Consider the following 18,893-nt stretch of genomic DNA (forward strand, 5'->3'; position numbering starts at 1 on the left):
CCTGGAGTCAGGAGGATCTGACTTCAGATCTGACCTCAGACACTTAATAATTACCCCAGCTATGTGACCTTGGGCAAGTCATTTAACCCCATTGCCCTGCAAAAAAAAAATAAAAATATCAAGTCCAGTCCATGCCCTATTAGCTTTCCTCCTTACTACATTCCTGACAGAAGATATCTAGCTTTTGCTTAAATATGTCCAGTGATAAAGAACTTGCTATCTTCTGAGGCAGTCTTTTCCACTATTAGATGGTTCAAATTGATAAGATTTTCCTCACATTGAGCTGAAATGTGTCTCCTTGTAATGTTGCCCCCCCTTCCTCCTCTCTGCTCTTCTGGGACCAAAAACAACCAAATCCAATCCTTCTTCTGCCAAATAGTCCTTCATATATATTTGAAGACAGGGGTCATATCCCCCTGATTCTTCTCCTCTTTAGATTAAATAGCCCCAGATCTTTCAGTGTTTATATGACCCATTATCCAAGGTACATAATCTGTTCAGCTACTTCCTCTCTGTCATCCTTACATAGCCCAATGCTACCACCCAATCCCTATCTTTCCCTCTCCTTTAGATTTCCATTTACTTGTTAACAAATTCTCCTTTATTCTTGATTTCTTGTTATCACATCCCCTACATTTATTGAAACGTGACTTTCCCCTGAGAGCTCTGCATTTCTGCCAACCTTCTAATGTTAGTTGCTCATGTTCCTACTTTCCCTGACTCTCAGGACAGGGAGTTGGCATACTCCTTTCCACTATTACAATTCTAAATTCTTGCATTGTCACTATTATTCAACCATCTCATCCTAAAATGACATAAATATGCCATTCAGCTGTACCATCTTCCTTATATTTTTTACCCTCATCTAATCAGTCATTTGGTCAATTTCTTGTCTTCCTCTATGATTCTGGCACCTAGGCCATAATCCTCCTCTCCATACTTTGCATTTATCTTTGAAGACTTCAAAATTGACACAGATAAGAAACATCTTAAAATTCTTAATATATTCCTTTGAACTTTATTTTCATTTCTTATTCTCATCACTCAGCCATTAAAATGTGACCACATAGACTTCTTATTATTAGATACTTGCTCTATTCTTAAGGTTCTAATCTCTGAAATTCTCCTCTATGACTCCATTTTCTTGCCCTAAATTTCCCTGAGAGGTATTGTTATATCTTAAGGATTTAGCCCAGGTTCTTACAAAGAAATGGCATTGAACCTGTGGTTTCACTGGTTATTTAACTGGAAGAAGAAATTCCTTCTATTGATGCAGATAGGCATCTTCTTGGCAACTTAGAATCTTAAAGGATTGCCTAGAACATCAAGAGAATAGTGATTTGACCAGTGTCACATAGATAATGTCTTCCTGATTCTAAGACAATCTCTCTAACCATTATACTATCTCAGCTTTGCATATGGCAAGTGATCTCTCTCTCTCTCTCTCTCTCTCTCTCTCTATATATATATATATATATATATATATATATATATATATATATAAATATATAAAGCATACACACATATTTAGATACATATATTTATGTTTATATACCCATGTACACATATATGATATGCAACACATAACATATAATACATATATATTTTTTGAAATGAAATGAAAAATGCTTTCAAGTTTCTTCTCTATTTTAGTTCCCCTTAAACTGCAGATAATTCAGCTCATCAGTGAGCTAGAACTAAAGGCAATGCTTCAGATGTAGCCAAGACAAATGAGTATAGGAACATCAACACATCATATACCCTGAATCTATATTTATGTTAACAAAGCTCAAGAGCACAGGAGAGTTCTTAAAAACTTAAAGCTTTGATTGCTTTCACATTTTTCTTGGGTCACATTAATATAATAGCAGCTAACATTTATAGAGTATCTCCCATGTATCACATTATACAAATATTATTTCATTTGGTCCTCACAACAACTGTGGGAGATAGGTATTAATATTATCCCTATTTTACAGATGAAGAAACTGAGGAAGATAGAGGTTAAATAACTTGCCTAGGGTCACACAGCAGGTAAGGTATCTGAGGCCAAATTTGAACTCAGGTCTTCCTGACTCCAGGTACAGAACTCCATTCAAAAGGCCATTTAGCTGTCCTATGAGTATAAAAGTGCCAATATAACATCCTTCCTCTTAAAAGTCTGATTTTTGAGCCAGTCACCAATACAACATGTCTATAATAGCTACCCCTTAAACTCAGTGAGTCTAATCTCTGTAGGAGTGGTGACAAACTGGAAGATCTGAGTTTGAATCCTAATTCTTACACTAAATCACTTGGGTTAGCAACTTGTCCTCTCTGGGTTTCAGTATCATTCAGAAAATACAAAGGGTCAAATTAGAATGATCTCTAAGGTCCCTTCTGGCTTGAGCATCCTGTGGCTCTCCATTTCTGGGATTCAGCAGCCAATGCTCCTACAGTCAGTTGGGTCTTAGAAGGAAATGCTTCAGCAGCTGTTGTAGTCTGCAGTGAACAGGACAGCCAATGAGATGTCAGTGAATTGTTCCTAGTGTCTGGCTCTTGCTCCCCAGGGCCATTGAGCGGGGCATTCACTCTACATGCTCCATGGCAAAGCTGGAGAGCAGTCAGAGATTGAAGAACAACCCCAGATATTTCCTGTAACTGCTCCTGCTTTGGCAGAAAAAACTGATGTTCAGACTTTTATCAGATTCACTTTCTGGCTGCAGCACATTATGAAAGAGATGGAGAGATCTTTCAATCCTGTCCCTTCATTTCACAGGTAGGACACTGAGACCAACAGTAGTACAACAGGGACCAGAACCCAGGCTTCTGGAGTCAAACGATGGTGCTTTTTACCAAATAAATCTGTTTGCTGAGAAACTACCAAGTTCATCATAGCTGATTTTCAAATCCTCTAATAAAATTTCTATACTTAAGAAATCCCCTTTGGTATAGTTAACAATATATATTCAGAGACACCCTGGGATAATAACAGAATTCATAGCTAAAACTAGGGTTGGGAGACAAGAATCTCTGTACCAGAACACAAAAATTTAGAAGACTTGGAAAGTTACCATGATGCCCTCCTCCAGGAGTATAGAAACCACTATTGTAATGAATAGTCCCCTTTTGCTCAACTGATTTTGTCTAGGTCTTTTTATATATATTATTTTCACATCATGAGTAACATAATAGATGTAAGAACACCATGCATATTGCTCGCCCCAGACATTTCTTTTTGCCTGCCTTGAATGCCAATATTACTAGCTGTGGCCCTAGAAATTCAAATCTGTAATTCAAGGACTCTTTCCCACAACAACCTGTGAGGTAGATAGTTATGAGCTTTACTGTCTCCATTTGATAGATGACACAACAGAGGCATGAAAAAAGTTGTCTCTGTCCACATAGCAAGTAAATAGTTTAAGTCAGAACTTAACCTCAAATCTCCTGACTCTGGGACCATTGCTATTTCCACTAAACTCCACTGCCACTCCACTAGAATACATGAACTAGAGAATATTTAGGTAAATAGGCACTCCTAATTAATCACAAGTTTAGTTCATTCGTTACTTTTTTTTGGTTCTCTAGGGAGCTCAAAGCACCAATGTTTATTAATTCTAATTAGTTGGTGAGCAGTGGTATCCATTTTAATCTGGTCCCCAAGCCAAACGTTCAGGATCTTCCTCTCTGTTTTATCCTTTGTTAATTACAAAACAAAGAGATCTGCATTGGGAAAAAAGGGATAACTACCTTTTCTCATTAAGATCCCACGTTGCAATGCAGATGTTCAGTTGCTTTTGTCTCAGTAATAGTTTTGCCTGGATGCTAATAGCCCCCCTAATAGATTTCCCAGTCATTAGTCTCACTCTCTCCACTCACAACTCTTTACATGATTGCCCAAGGAATCTGTGATTAGGAGCTTGTGGGTGTTTTATTCTCCTGAGATGGATCATGAACCCTTGATGACTTAGCAAATGGCTCTTCATGAATCATCATCCTCTCCTCCCACCTCCTCAAAAACAAAATCAGAAAATTCATCACCTCAATCTTTTGGCACTGAACCTCCTCAAACTTAGTCAAGCTTGACCTCCAATTATAGACATTCCAGGTCATTGCCAGATCATCCTTGAACTCTTTCCAGTTTGGTTGATCCTGCTGGAGACTATATTTCCCTGGCAGATGTTTTGAGGACCTGGAGCTCTGAGGTAGCATCCACTTTAATGGAGGTCCCATGGCTTGAGACCCCCTTGAAAATACAACATGCTTGGCTTGACATTCAAGGCTTTACACATGTTAGCTCCATCAATGACAATTACTCAGTCTATTTTGCATTTCCTCATCTATGCAATATGATATTCTAGCTCACTAAATTACCCTCAGTGAATTTCAGCTCTTTGAGAGATGATTTCATTCTCATCTTTGTTTTTCCAGCATTAATGGAGCTTAATAAATACCTACTGGAATTGAATAACTAAACATCTCATTGAGGGAAAGCTAGGTGGCGTGGGTAAGAACTGTTCGTTAGATTTCCTTCCTCTGGGGAGGGGTTGCTTGGGGTGTTCAACTTTCCAGTTGAGTATTACCTTGTAAACCACTTTCTCATTTGATCCTCACAACAACTCTGAAAAGCAAAGGTTATTATTATCCCTTACTATCTCCATTTTAGAGTTGAGGAAACTGAGGTAAATAGAGATTAACTGACTTGCCCAGGGCCACACATCATTTATATGATGCCTTCCTCTACCCTCAATTAGAAGTGATTAGCATAACTAGCAATTCTGGCTCCCAGGACAAGAAGCACAAGAAGATTCTCTTGAATTATCTTTTTAAGATAAATCTAAAGTGGAGGGTATAGATTCAAATCCTCTTAGGAAAAGAGACCTTAGGATACTGCTGGGGAGGGAGTAGGGCATTCCTGACCAGCAACTTATTGATGTATTTAATTATTTGTTTGTTTGTTTTTAGGTTTTTGCAAGGCAAATGGGGTTAAGTGGCTTACCCAAGGCCACACAGCTAGGTAATTAGTAAGTGTCTGAGGTGGGATTTGAACTCAGGTACTCCTGACTGTGGGGCTGGTGCTCTATCCACTGCGCCACCTAGCTGCCCCTTATTGATGTATTTAATGGGTGTCTGGGAGCAATTTATAATCTGGTACTTTCTTATTGTAATTAAATATTTTTGCTACTTAAGAGTTGTTCCCACCTGATGAAGGAGAACGTGTGCTACCCTCTACATTTTGGCAACCTAGAGAAGAATCCTGAGCACTCCACCTTAGTTACAGTTTGGAAATCATAACTTCATTATCACTGTATCACCCGTAAATGTTTTCACTCTTCTCTATTTAACATCCTTCACATTCTAACTTGTATTACAGATTTCCTGAGAACAGGAACTATTTTTTTCATTGTTGTATCCTCAGTGAATGTAGATTGCACACAGTAGGTGCTTAATAAATATTTGTCATTGATCAGCAGGCAGCCTGTTTACTAGACCATAGAGATTTTGACAAAAATTATAGAAGCAACACAAAGTGATGAAATAGTGGGGTGGAAGGTTTTTCTCCTTCACTGGATTGGTAAATTTACTAAATAACAATAAGACTTAATGCATACACAAGAAAATCAGCTGAAAGGGGACAGTTCATCATCTAAGAATATTCTCATTGTAAATATCCTATTTATTCCTACAATTTCCCTCTTTTTAAGCAGATAGCTGACTGCTAAAAAAATAAGGAGGAAATAGAAGGGTAAAGCTCTCTGTAACATCTGTGGAAAACATTGACTTCAATTTCTCCTTGGCAGATCCTCTGAAGACTTGGTGAGAGCAGCTGAAGAAGTATGGATGTATTTTAAATTCTTCTTCTTCCTTTCAGCAAATAGTCTAAAGCTCTGACCAAACCTGCTGAGTAACTCCTCTAGCTACTGACATGTAGACAGCCTGCTGGGAGAACTGGGGAGAGAAAAATTATCTATTTCTTCCTCAAAATAACAAACAGGGTAGAGAGAATTGGAGAGAGACAGAGACAAAGAGACAGGCAGAGAGCCAGAAACAGACATATAGACAGAGACAGAGAGGTGAATGCTATAGCTAATTTCAAATAATACTGTATTTCTGTTTTGAGATGATATCAGTTTACATGATTCATTGTCCAATAGACTTTATAAAGGACATGCTCTGAGATCACTTGACCCCTTATGACTTAATGTTGTATAACACTATAAAAAAATACCTTCTAGAAACTTTGTAGAAAAAAGTATTCATTTAGCCTGTCTCAGTTTCCCCCTCTGTAAAATGGGGATAATAGAACTTACTTTGCAGGGTTGTTGTGAGGATCAAATGTAAATAGTGTTTTGCAAATAGAGTGCTAATACTATTATCTGCTGTCTATTTGTATTTCATGGAATTAATAAATCCTTTCTGAATGAGCAAAAGAATAGAAAAGAAAAAATATTCCTGCTAGGTCCACCTGAAGTCTGTCATATGCCTTCACACTTTTTTTCAGGTAAAACATCAATTTTGAGAAGCAATCTGTTCGATGGAAAGTGGGGAGAAGAGCTCATTTAGGCTGTTTTTCCTTTAACATTTTACAAGTCAGGGAAACAAAAAACCTCATTGTCTGAATGATTTAATTTGGAGTATTTTCTTGTACCAAATGTGAGAAATAAATACCATTGGGCAAAATATGCTTTTTTCAGATATTTATTTTCAATAAATTATTCCTCTGTTTAGTTGCTGTGATTGTTCCCAAATATATGAGTCCATTTCCAAATATACAAATATGACAGAAATGACAGAGGAAATTTAACTCTGGTCCCATTAAACAGAAAGTGGCTCTTTTCAATGGATAGAAATCACAACCCTAAATTCCTCAGAAAATAGAAAAGTCTTTGAAATGCAAAAGGAAGTCAGAGCCAAAATTGACTGTTTTAGAAATATAAAAACCACACAATCATTCTCCTCATTGTCCAAGAAACAGGTGATGTTAAGAGATATCAATCTTGATCCAAAAATATCTCTTAAACTATCTTTCACTAGTCAATGTTGGGGAAGCTATGGAAAGACACAAGCATGAATTCAATATTGATAGAGACATGAATTAGGCTAACCATTCTGTGAAACAATTTGGCACTAAAAGGACTAATTTTTGTCTTTTGATTTGATGATGATCTCATACCTGAGCATGTACCTCAAAGAGGTCAACAAGAGAAAGATTCTATATAGAACAAAATAGTTATAGCAAGAACTCTGTGGTAGTAAAAAAAACTGGAACAAAATAGGTGTATGTAGATTGGAGAATGACTGATCTAACCGTGGGTATATAAATGGAACATTATTATATTGCAAAAACTGACAAATGTGGAAGAAAAGAAAACAACATATACAACAACTAAAATAATATCATTATGGCATAATAAATATCATAGAGATGATGTTGATGATGATGATAATAAATATTAATAATAGTAACCTAAAATAATATAATATATATAATATAATAATATAATATAAATAATATAATATAAATATATTGTATATTGTATATATAATATAATATATATTGTATAATATATAATATATATACAATATAATAATATAATATAATATAATATAATATAATAAATAATAATATAAACTTTGGAAAGATAAAGATTACAACAATAATAATATTATTATGCATTTGAATGATGCTCTAAAAGTGCTTCTGCTTCTATTATTAAGTACTGAACTGGAAATCAGGAACCCTAATTCTAGTACGTAGTAACATTATGTGTAATCTAGGCAATTAACCTCAGTTTTCTCTGCCTCAATTTCCTCTGTTGTAATAAAGGAGGCAAAACTAAATCTTGAAGATCCCTTTTGAAGGTGGAATTTTATGATTCTATCTTCTTTGCTCCTTATAACAATGCTGTAAGTAGCCAATGTAGCTACTGTCATCTTCCTTAATTTTTCCCCCTTTTCTTCCTTTCTTGATGCTGACACTGAGGTCCCTAGAGTCTCAGTGACAATAACTAGCTTGCTAATCATTTTGTTGGACTTAGTCCAAGGCAATCTCAAAATGACTATAGCTGGGTCAAGAGCTTTGGCCCAGAACCTCAGGGGATTTGGCCTGTAGAAATAAAAAATAAACTAGACTTTATGTCCCTTTGGAGCAGGGACAGAGTTTTGTTGTTGTTGCTGTTTTGTTTTGTTTTGTCGACTATCTTTGTATCTCCAGTGCTTAGTACTTAGTTTATCAGTTTGACTTGACTGCCCACACTGTTTTGGCAGGAGTGGCAACTCCAAATATAGACCAGACTATAAAACACAGAAATGGGCCCTTGATCTTGTTGGTTATCTCCTGCAAGAGTATCCTTGTGACTCAAAACTCCTTGAATTTACTAGGGGTCTCTTAAGTCACAAGGATACTCTTGCAGGACCAAACTCGCCAAGAACTCTACCCTTAGAATATCTGATCACAAGTCCCTGCATTTCTGAAACTGTGTGATATGTGTGAGTTGTTCCTGGTCTAAGGTAGGTCTATCCTCTGCATTCCCAGCATCATGCTTTTTTAGTTCCTCACTGATTTTTTTTTAATGTCTGCAAAAAAGTTAGAGAGATACCACGCTCTAGTCCTGTGATAGTTGAATCACCAATTGGTTAATAAAGTTGGCTAGACTTTTCCTTAAACTCTTATCAAAATTACAAGTTTCTGAAACTCCCTCCTCATTCATTAGTAATGAGAGAAAATAGTAATAATCATCAGTCATTAGAGAAAAAACTTTTGATAGCTATCAAATAGAGATTTAACTTGCCCAAAGACACACAACTAGTATGTGGCTAAGCCTGTATGTAAATCTAGGATTCCTAATTCTAGATTCAGGACTCATTTCATGACAGTATATGTATTATAGGCTTTCAGTTAAAAATTAGCACACAAAGGAACTGAAAAAACTCATCTTTTTTCCCGTTGGTGCTTACTGAGAAGGGAGCAATATTGGAAGCAATCAGTAATGCAATATTTAAATAGAAATAAGATTTATATATTTGTAGCTTTGAAGCTCCAAAATGGATCAAAGTAAAATATTTAATCAAGGATTGAAGAGGAAAAAACAAAAAAAATCAAGAAAGGACTAAAATAGTCTCTAGCTTGATCCTTATATCCTTTCATATAGCATTTGTTGCTATTCCTTCATTCTCAAAGAGGACCAAAGACATCACAAGAGTGATAGCTTAACTTACAAGTGAGGCAGAGGCAACAGGTTACAGTTTATTGGAAGCAACTCCCATTCAATATACCACTTATCACTTCAAAGTAGAGAAGATAAAAAGAAGAAAAGAGGGAGGAAAGTAAGTGACTAGGAGAAGAGGAAAGAAGGAAATGAGATAGGAAAGGTTAGAGGAAGAAAAAAGAGGATTGGAAGGGAAAAACCAAAGAATGGTAAGTGCAAGTTCTCTTTCTAGAAGTTGCCAAGAGGACAGAATTAGAGCCAGCCATAGAATTTTCCCATATTTTAAGCCCTATATTTTATCTGATTGAAAATTCATGTTGGGCAATAAACAGAGGGCTGGTTTTAGAGTCAAGAAGACCTGGGTTAAAGTTCTGCCTTTGACACAGGTTAGCTATATGACAATGAGCAAATTACTTTATCTCTCAGTGTCCTAGGCAACCATCTATGACTATAAATTATAGATTAGTTACTAATATTCATCTCTGGGGGGGAGCTTCAACAAAAGAGATTCCCTCTACTAATGAAATTTGAGCTCTGGACTTTGAGAAAAAAGGAAACAATAAAGGATGGAGTTGATGATGGAGATGAAAATGTTGATGAAAATGAGATCAATCAGATGGCATGTTAAGATCTCTGCATATGTAAGAATACAGGGCCTGTGGGATAGGTCCAACTACACATAGCCCTCTTTATTACATACAGGACATGTGAGGTTGGACCTTTTCCATAGGTCTGATATTCCCCAGGATGGAAATCCCAAAGTGCCATCTAAGCATGATGAGAGAATCTAGGTCAGATCCTTAAAAAACACAAGTCCAATATAGAAACCAATCAATGTAAGAAAACTTTCCTGGAGGTCAGGCCTTTATATTCATTCCATCACTTCTTTTCAATCTTCCACGTCTTTCTATCTGGATATTTTATAATTTTACCAAAATTTGTTGTGGTTCAGTTGTTGTCCAGACATTTTGTGACCCAATTTTGGATGGGGGGGGCAAAGATATTGGAGAGTTTTGCAGTTTCCTTCTCCAGTTCATTTTATAGATGAGGAAACTGAAGCAAACAGGGTTAAGTGACTTGTCCAGGTTCATCCAGCTAGTAAGTATCTGTGATCAGATTTGGACTCAGGAAGATGAGTCTTCCGACTACAGGTCCAGCACACTATCCACCACATCAACTAGCTGACCCTTCAGAGATGACTTAGTGGAAAAAGTTTGCTGAAGATATATAATCTAAGAATCTAATGAATCAGAAAGCAGATGAAGCTGCACTAATACTTCAAACCCAGTGGATAACCATATTTTATCTCCTCAAACCTGTCTCCTGTGGTGGGAAGAAACAAGATAAAATCAGAGGAAGAAGCAGAGAGCTAAACTCATACTCCCTCAAACCTAAATGAAGCTGACACCAATGGAAAGGAGCAAGATTGGATCTTTGTATTTGCTCCATTTTCTTTTACTGAAATCCAAATTTAGCTCTTTTACCAAGGCAGTTCATGAGAATTGTGGTTTACTAGATACTCAAGGCAAGGGGAAAAAAACAAGGCAAATCCTTTTCATTATTATTTTTAAGACCACAAAAAAACCCCCACCACATTTTCAGAGCACTGCAAGGAGATGAATCAACCCCATATCACCTGTTCTTTATCTCCTAATCTCATGAAACTAGCAATAGCTCCCATGCTTTGGGAAATCAGAGTGGCTCAGCAGCAAATCAATTGCAAGTGTTTGCAAACCCTTTGGGAGCCTGGCTTGAGGGGGAGAAGTGGCAGCTCAAGTTAATGAACAAAAGGGGTTCTGAAATGAAGTAAAGCAGCTAAGAATATTTTTCAGGGGACCAGAAAGCATCTGCCATCAATCAATCAAGCAAGTCATTATTAGACATCTACGGTGTCATTGTGGTAGGCACACTAGAGATACAAAGAAAGTGAAAAGTTCTCTCCTTACTTTCAAAGAGCTTACAATCTAGCTGGGGAGATAGCAAGTCGGATATATAAGTAGATACAAAACAGGTACAAAGTGATTTGGGAGAAAAGGTGCTAGAAGCTGGGGGATAGGTGGTTAGTTAGGTAGGTGGGTCGGTAGATGATAGGTAAGAGATAAGTAGAACAATTATTAAATGCTTACTGTGTGTCAGAACCTTTCTAAATAATGGAGATACAAATGAGAAAGACAGTTCCTACCCTCAGGGAGTAATGTGTGGTCAGTCTAAAAAAGGTAAGGTGGGTCCAGGTGGCAAAGGTTTTTCCACTATGCCTAAGGTAAATCAACACTATTTTGGTTACAGTGCAGATATGATGGAGCTTCAGAAGCTATAGAGTAGGGTGTAGCAGACAAAGTACTAGGATTGAGATTCAGGAGACTTGGTTTTATGAGAAGTAAGGTGACTAAAAAGAGAGTCCACAAGCCTTTTGCCTTCTTAGAGCAGATGCTGCCCAACCTTCTGATATGCCAATTTTCTGACAGCTGAGCAGAAGTTCATAGTTTAGTCTCATGTGTTTAAGAACAGTATCTTTTAGAGCTTTGCAAAGTTGGGTTCTGTACTGATGCCATGAGTGGAGCATGTTTGTTAGTAAAATTCCCATGGGACTATACCAATTTCTCTTTATTTTGTTTGAGACTCAGGGTATCTTCTGTTCACCCAAGTAAAGTTCTTGAGCAGAAATTCTTAACTTTTCTGGTTTTCATGGCTGCATTTAGCAGTCTGGTGAAACTATGGATCCCTCCTAAGAATGATGCTTTTTAAATTCATAAGAAAAAATACATAGGATTACAAATGAAACCAATCATATTGAAATATAGTTACTAACATTTTTAAAAAGTTCACAAACCCCAGGCTAAGAACTTCTAGGAGAAAATGAGAGAGAGGAGGAGGAAGGACTGGGGTCTTTGCTTTAGTTCTGCCACTAGTTTACTATATGACCTTGGGGAAATCCCCTCCCTGATCTCAGCTTCTTTTTCCATAAAGTAAATGGGGGTTGGAATAGATTCCTCCTAAGGTTTGTTCCATCTCAGATATTCTTTGATCTAAGGTTCTTAACAGCCCCAACAATATCTATATCCAAAGGTCCTTTCCTGGGCTGATATTGTATTTTTTAATGTTTTTTTCCTACTGCTGACATTCCAAGACCCCTTCCAAATATGATATTCTATATTTGAAAGTCCCTTCTAGCTTTATAATTCTAATCAAAACAGAGCTCTCAGAAAACAGTTGACATTAGTCAAAGAATCTATGATCAAACATAAATCTTGATATGTAAATTCATAATTTGGAGATATGCGAATTAGATTTAAAGGTCACTGTCTTGAAAAGGCAGTAAGTCCCAGACCAAGTTATCTCATATACTGTTATCTCTTATTCCTTCTGGGCCTCTTGTCCTTTCTCTCTCCATCTCTTTGTCTCTCTCTCAACACACACACACACACACACACACACACACACAAACACACTTTTTAATCTTTTTTCAGTTGCTGAAGTGACTTTCATATTCAAATTTACAATTACACCAGGAAGTAGAATATATTCCACTGGAGACTACTATCCTAGGTCCAAGTTCCATTTCATATTCATTCATTCACTCTTTGACAACTATTAAGTATCTTCTGAAGCAAATAAAATCTTTGATAAGAAACAGCTCCAACCCTCTTTAGAGTCTAACAAGGAGATCCAAAACACAAAAATATATAGTACTATGCATATCCTAACCACAGAACAGATAAGAATGTGATAAGTATTTACAAAGTATTAATATGAGGTTGGAAGATGAAAAGATCCTTTCCTACTGAGGGGATTAGGAAAGGTTTCCTAGAGATATGGCAATTTACCCAGGTGTTATAGGCTTTCAAAAGGCAAAGAGTTTGTTGAGTGAAAAACATTAGCAAAAACTTTGAGTTGGCAAAATGCTGGGTATGTGTAAGGGATAGCAAATATCTGGTTTGTCTCCACATAAATGAATTGTCTGCACTCATAAAATGAAGCTGGAAAAGTAAGAAGACTCCAGGTTGTGGAGGACTTTGGTGAGTTGAATTCAGATCCTGAGGATCTTATTTCACTATTTTTGGCCTCAAACATATCAACTGTTGAATGAAAAAAATAAAAATATCAACTCTACTCATCCAGGTTGCTCCATGGATTCTAAGAGATAATGGATATGGAAGCAATTTGTGAAGGAGAACTTCATATACAGATGTAAATCCTCATTATTCAATATGGTGAGTTAATATATCCCACAAGAAATAGCTGAATGTTTGGGTGGAATGTTTGGAAGCCATTTCATACATTGGATTATAGAATTAGTCTTAACAAATTCCAACATGCATGAATTATAGGCCAAAACAGATAAAAATGAAGTCTAGCAGATATGATTGTAAAATCCTTCAACTGGTTTCCAAAACCCCCCAAAACATTGGAACTAATCCAGGATAAGGAAGATGTGCCTAGGCAAGAACTTTGGTTTTTCACAGATTTTCAGAGAATTACAGAATTGGAAAGCTCAAAGGGATCTCATCAAGTCTAACTCATGAATGTTATCTCTGCTATGTACCATATCAGACAAGGGGTGATAGGATGATAGATTAGAACAGGACATGAGATGAAATCAAATCCCACTCTCTCATTTTACAGATGAAGAAATCTCTGAAGAATAGCAAGATTAAATGAATGTGGTAATGGGGATTCCTGTTCAGGTAGGATTGGATTAAACGATCTCAGTTACCCCTTCCAACTTTGAGCTTTATACTCCTATGAATTAACTTGCTTTTTAAGGCACAAATAGGAATAATCATGTCTACAGAATTATAATTAGCAAAATGAGTTTTAAACGTCATGTTTCCTGTTAAGATACAAAAAAGAGAAAGAATGTTTCCTATTCAAGAGAAACTGGGTCAAGAGGATCTTTGAAAGGCCAAGTTCTACCTTTTTCATTAATTTCTATTTTGAAAGGTTATGAATAAATGGAAATGAAGCATATTAAAAGAGTGCAAGAATAAACATGGATGCATATATTCAGCTACCAGTCTTATACTCAAATCTGCTTTATCAGCAGGGAAGGTTTTAATATCCTCCCGTCTCATCTTCCTCTACCACTGTATAAGCATAAGCATGGCAGGATGGAACAATTGAAAGTGAGAGAGAGAAAATGAGCAGGGCCTTGTTAATATTCATTTTGGGGGGTATGGAGGTCATCAAGTAAATCACTGAAATGCAGATCTAATATGTTGGAAAGGACTCTGAATTTGGGTTCAAATAATGAGCCTCTCTCTCTCTCACTCACTCCTTTTTTGATCCTAGCCAAGTCATTTTCTTCATCTATAAAATTATGGAGTGGAACCAAATTGTCTCTAAGGCCTTTTTGGCTTCCACATGATTGTTAAATTTTCAGAGTGAGCCTTTACTCTTTAGAAATTATATCACAATAAATCCATGCTTGATTTATTGTTTTATTGATTTCTAGACTTAAGAAGGTGTTAACAATATAAATAAAACTTAAAAGCATGTGCACATACATTTTTCCCCTGGAGACCCCATTGTTAAATATTTACCAACATACCTCTGTATTGCTCTATAAACCTGGCTTGAAAGCAGAGGAATTCAGTACAGGGCTCACAGAATGATGGAGGGAGGTGACTACAAACTAACAATAATAATAATAATGATGATGATGATGATGATGATGATGATGATGATGATAATGATGATAATGACTTAGCCTTTAAGATTATCAAAGTACTTGGCAACTATCATCTCTTTTGAGACTCCCAACATCCCTGAATTTAATGCTTTCTCAGTGGGATAGTGAAAAGAGAAGCACAAAGAAAAAAACTGTGCATGTGTGTATTCTATGCATGTATATATGTATACATGTATATATAAATATATATGTGTGTATTTATATTTGTATCTATATATGTATATATAAATATAAATAAATATGTCCCCAAAACATCCTCTTGGGTAGAATAGTGGGAGGGACCTGGGTTTTGTTTTTTTAAAAAAGAAAAAGTCTATTTATTCTGCTCCCAATTCTAGTCTCAGTTCCCTATTAAGGAAGGAACAAAATGACTGAAAGGGAAGGATAAAACACTTTACCATAAACAAGAAACTCTCATAGCTCAGTTGCTTCTTCCTACCCAAAACCTTTCCTGAGTCCTTAGATATTAATTCTCCCCCACCTTGAAATTAACAATGCATATATTTTGCATTTATTTATTTGTTTACCTGGTATATCTCCCAGTAAGCTTCCTAAGGACTTGACTATTTAATTTCTATGCCTAACATATTTTTGAGGGGATCCAGAACCAAAATTTCTTTATTATGTGACACTCTGAATGAGAAAGTTCCCTCCATTAATGCAAATCTATTTTTCCATTTAGAAAGTTGTCTGGGGCCCTAACAGGTTATGTACTTTTGTCAGAAAGCCTTTACCAACCAATGGTGGAAACTGAACTCAAGTCTTCTTGACTTTGACCACTTCAAGCAGGCAGGATTCTTACCTTGCATACAGTAGATGTATTTAGTAGATTATTGTAGTAGCAGAGTAGCGGTCGATTAATGAATGTTTGTTGAATTGAGTTAAATATGCATACTGACTAATGTGGTATGGTGAAAAGCACATTAGTTTTGGATTCTGAAGATGAGGGCTCAGATTCCATTGCTAACACTTACCTAAGGTCCCGTGTGACCTTAGGCAAGTCACTTCACTCTTTAAGGCTCAATTTCTTTATCTATAAAATGAGGAAGTTTAGACTAGATGGCCTCTAAGATCCCTGTCTTTTGCAAATCCTCTCCAGAGTCTGTGACATCAAGTAAATCACTTCATCTCTCTGAGGTACAGTTTTCTTAACTGAAAAAATGGTTATAATAACATCCACACAGCCCCATCTCCCAAGATTGTTGGACCAATTAAATAAAGTAATGTGAGTGAAGATGCTTTGTGACTACTGGGTCCTATAGAAACTGTTCACAGTACATTAAAGTGAGAATTAAAGAATTTTTTTCTTGTCTCCTGGGGTTCTTCTTTTGATATCTAAAGTCATAAAGTTCACTCAATAAACAAAAGTAACTTCAAGGACCTCAGTTTCCTTATCTGTAAAATGGAAGGATAGGATCATGGGACTGAAGATGCTAAGGAGTCTTCAGAGGCTATAGAGCATAGATCATAATGTACTGGGCCTGGAACAAAAAAGATCTCACCTCAGATCCTTCCCAGCTATGATAGATCCTTTCACTGACTTGTCTAAACTTCAATTTCCTCAGTGGTAGAATGGGGGTCAATAACACAAGATTGGGTTCAATGACCTCTATAATTCGTTCCATCCCTAAATCTGATTCTAGTCCAACCTTTTTCTTTTTTCCCAGATGAGGAAACTAAGGGAAAGTTAAATGGCTTGATTAAGGTCTTACAAGTAATCACTATCAGGTATTCAGGTGTGATTTTAATCCAGGTTCTCTGTCTTTAGCACCAATGCCACACTTTATATTTCATCTACAAACAACAACTTGTAATGTCTTTTCCAGACCTAAGATTCTATGACTTGGAGAAGTCATGAACATTACCCAACAAATCCTTGCCAGCAAACCTAACATCCTTCTATCTGATAAATGTCCAATTCTGGGAAACTTACTGTTATAGCCCTCCCATTGAGTGGAAACATTACAAAAATCTACATGTTAAATATAAACAAATTTGTGGCTTTGACAGGGCTGAGCAATGGGGGGTGGCCTCTTTCCATTAAAATCTTACTCATCAGAATGGGATCTTAAAGGCCTGCCAATTTAATATGAGCTGGAGGGCCCTTTGAATTACAGGCCTGGCTATGGAACATATATATTTCTGTGCTGAGTCAAATGCAGAGAGATTTCTCACCAGGAGGTCATTCACCAGGTGAGGAAGCTTTTTGTTCTCAGAATCTCATAAGGACTACTTGCTAAGACATTGAAGTGTTGTTATCTGCATGGAGGGATGGAAGGAAGAAAGGAAGGAAAAATGGAAGGCAAGAAGAAAAGAAGAAAAAAAGGAAGAAAGAAAAGAAGGAAGGAGGGAAAGTTGGAAGGAAGGCAAGATGGGAGAAGGAAGAAAAGAAGGAAAAAAAGATGGAAGGATGGAAGGAAGAAAGGAAGGAAGGAAGGAAATTGAAAGGAAGGAAAACTGGAAGGAAGGAAGAAAAGAAGGAATAAAAAATGGAAGGAAGGAAAAAAAGTATTCATTAAATATATACTCAATGTGTTAGGTACTGTATTTAAGTGCTTTCCATACATCATCTCATTTAATCCTCACAACAAGGTAGGTACAACTATGAACCCTATTTTACAGTTGAGGAAACTGAGGCAGAGGTTAAGTGAATTGCCCAAGATCACACAGCTAGTGTCTTAGGCTGGATCTGAATTCAGGTCTTTCTGATTCTAGGGCTAGTGTTCTATCCTTTGTACAACCTAGTTCTGTCTGATGGAAATGGGTAGAGGAGTGCTCATTCTTTTGAAGGACTGAAAGGAGGTTGCTTCTCACACACTAATTGGATGACTTATAAAACTTTTTAAAGTTCTTATGTCTTTTGGAAATAGTTCAGAAGGTTTTACTTCCAGACTTGTAGTTACTAGGAGATTCTTCTTTCTGTCCCATTATCTGGATGACTTGGACTGAGTCACTTAAATTCTGAAGGACTCAATTTCCTATAAAATGAGATGGTTGAACAATATGACCTGAAGACCCCTTCCCTATCTCACTCTATATTCCTCTACTCCCTCCTTCATACCATTTTCACTTTCATGACCTTGGTCATTTTGTCACAATGAGTTAACACTAAAAACGGTGACAACAGGGCTTCATCGTCATGTACTTAAAATAATCTAAAGATTTTTCCAGTGTTTCACAAACATTCATTAATTCAACTCAATATTTATTAAGCACCTGCTATGATAGGAGAATATCTGGCTCACTAGAAAGAATGATGAGATTTAGAGTCAGGGGACCTGAATTCTAATGCCAATTCAGCTTCTTATTGCCTGTGTCTTCCAAGAGAAGTCACTGCACCTCACTCTCACCTCCCTCTGTAAAATGACAGGATTAGAGCTTATGACCTCTAAGGTCCTGTCTTGCACTAAGTCCATGATCCCTCATCTTCTATGCAAGGTACTATGTTGGGTTTGGGGAACAAAATCAAACAGAATAGACCCCAGGTCTTCATTATAATGGAGAGGGGGGGGGATTCAACACATACAAGGAGATATGCCCAAGAACTGGAAACCACTAACCACCCAGGGTGGAGGTGGTAGTCAGGAAAGGCCAAGGGACAACAAATGAAGAGAGACGAGAGAGGGTAAGTAGTGGATAGAGAACCGCGTGGGGGAGAGGGGGAGGGGGAGGGGGAGGGGGAGAGGGAGGGGGAATGGGAGAGGGAGAAGGAGGAGACATGGGTGTAAACATTTCTTTTATCAAGAAATCTGTCAGTCAATTGAAATAATATCTGTAAAGTCTTTAGCAAAGTGCCTGACTCATATAATGTGCATATATAGCCTGATGCTATATAAATGCTTGTAGCAGCTGTTCAGTCTTTTCAGTTTTCTCCAATACCGGAGTGGTTTGCCATTTCCTTCTCCAGCTCATTTTACAGACGAGGAAATTGAGGCAAGAAGGGTTAAGTACTTAAGGATTAAGAGTCTTCTTGACTTCAGGAAGGTGCTCCATTCAATGTTACCCCTAACTATCCC

At 36.9% G+C, this 18,893-nt stretch overlaps 1 protein-coding gene across 7 annotated transcripts in view; it reads right to left on the minus strand.

Moving 5' to 3' along the window:
* Positions 1-18,893, minus strand: part of ANK1 (ankyrin 1) — a 189,377-nt gene that overhangs the window by 108,916 nt on the left and 61,568 nt on the right. The window lies entirely within an intron of this gene.

The sequence above is a fragment of the Macrotis lagotis genome, chromosome 1 (assembly GCF_037893015.1).
Source record: "Macrotis lagotis isolate mMagLag1 chromosome 1, bilby.v1.9.chrom.fasta, whole genome shotgun sequence".
Classification (NCBI taxonomy): Eukaryota; Metazoa; Chordata; class Mammalia; order Peramelemorphia; family Peramelidae; genus Macrotis; species Macrotis lagotis.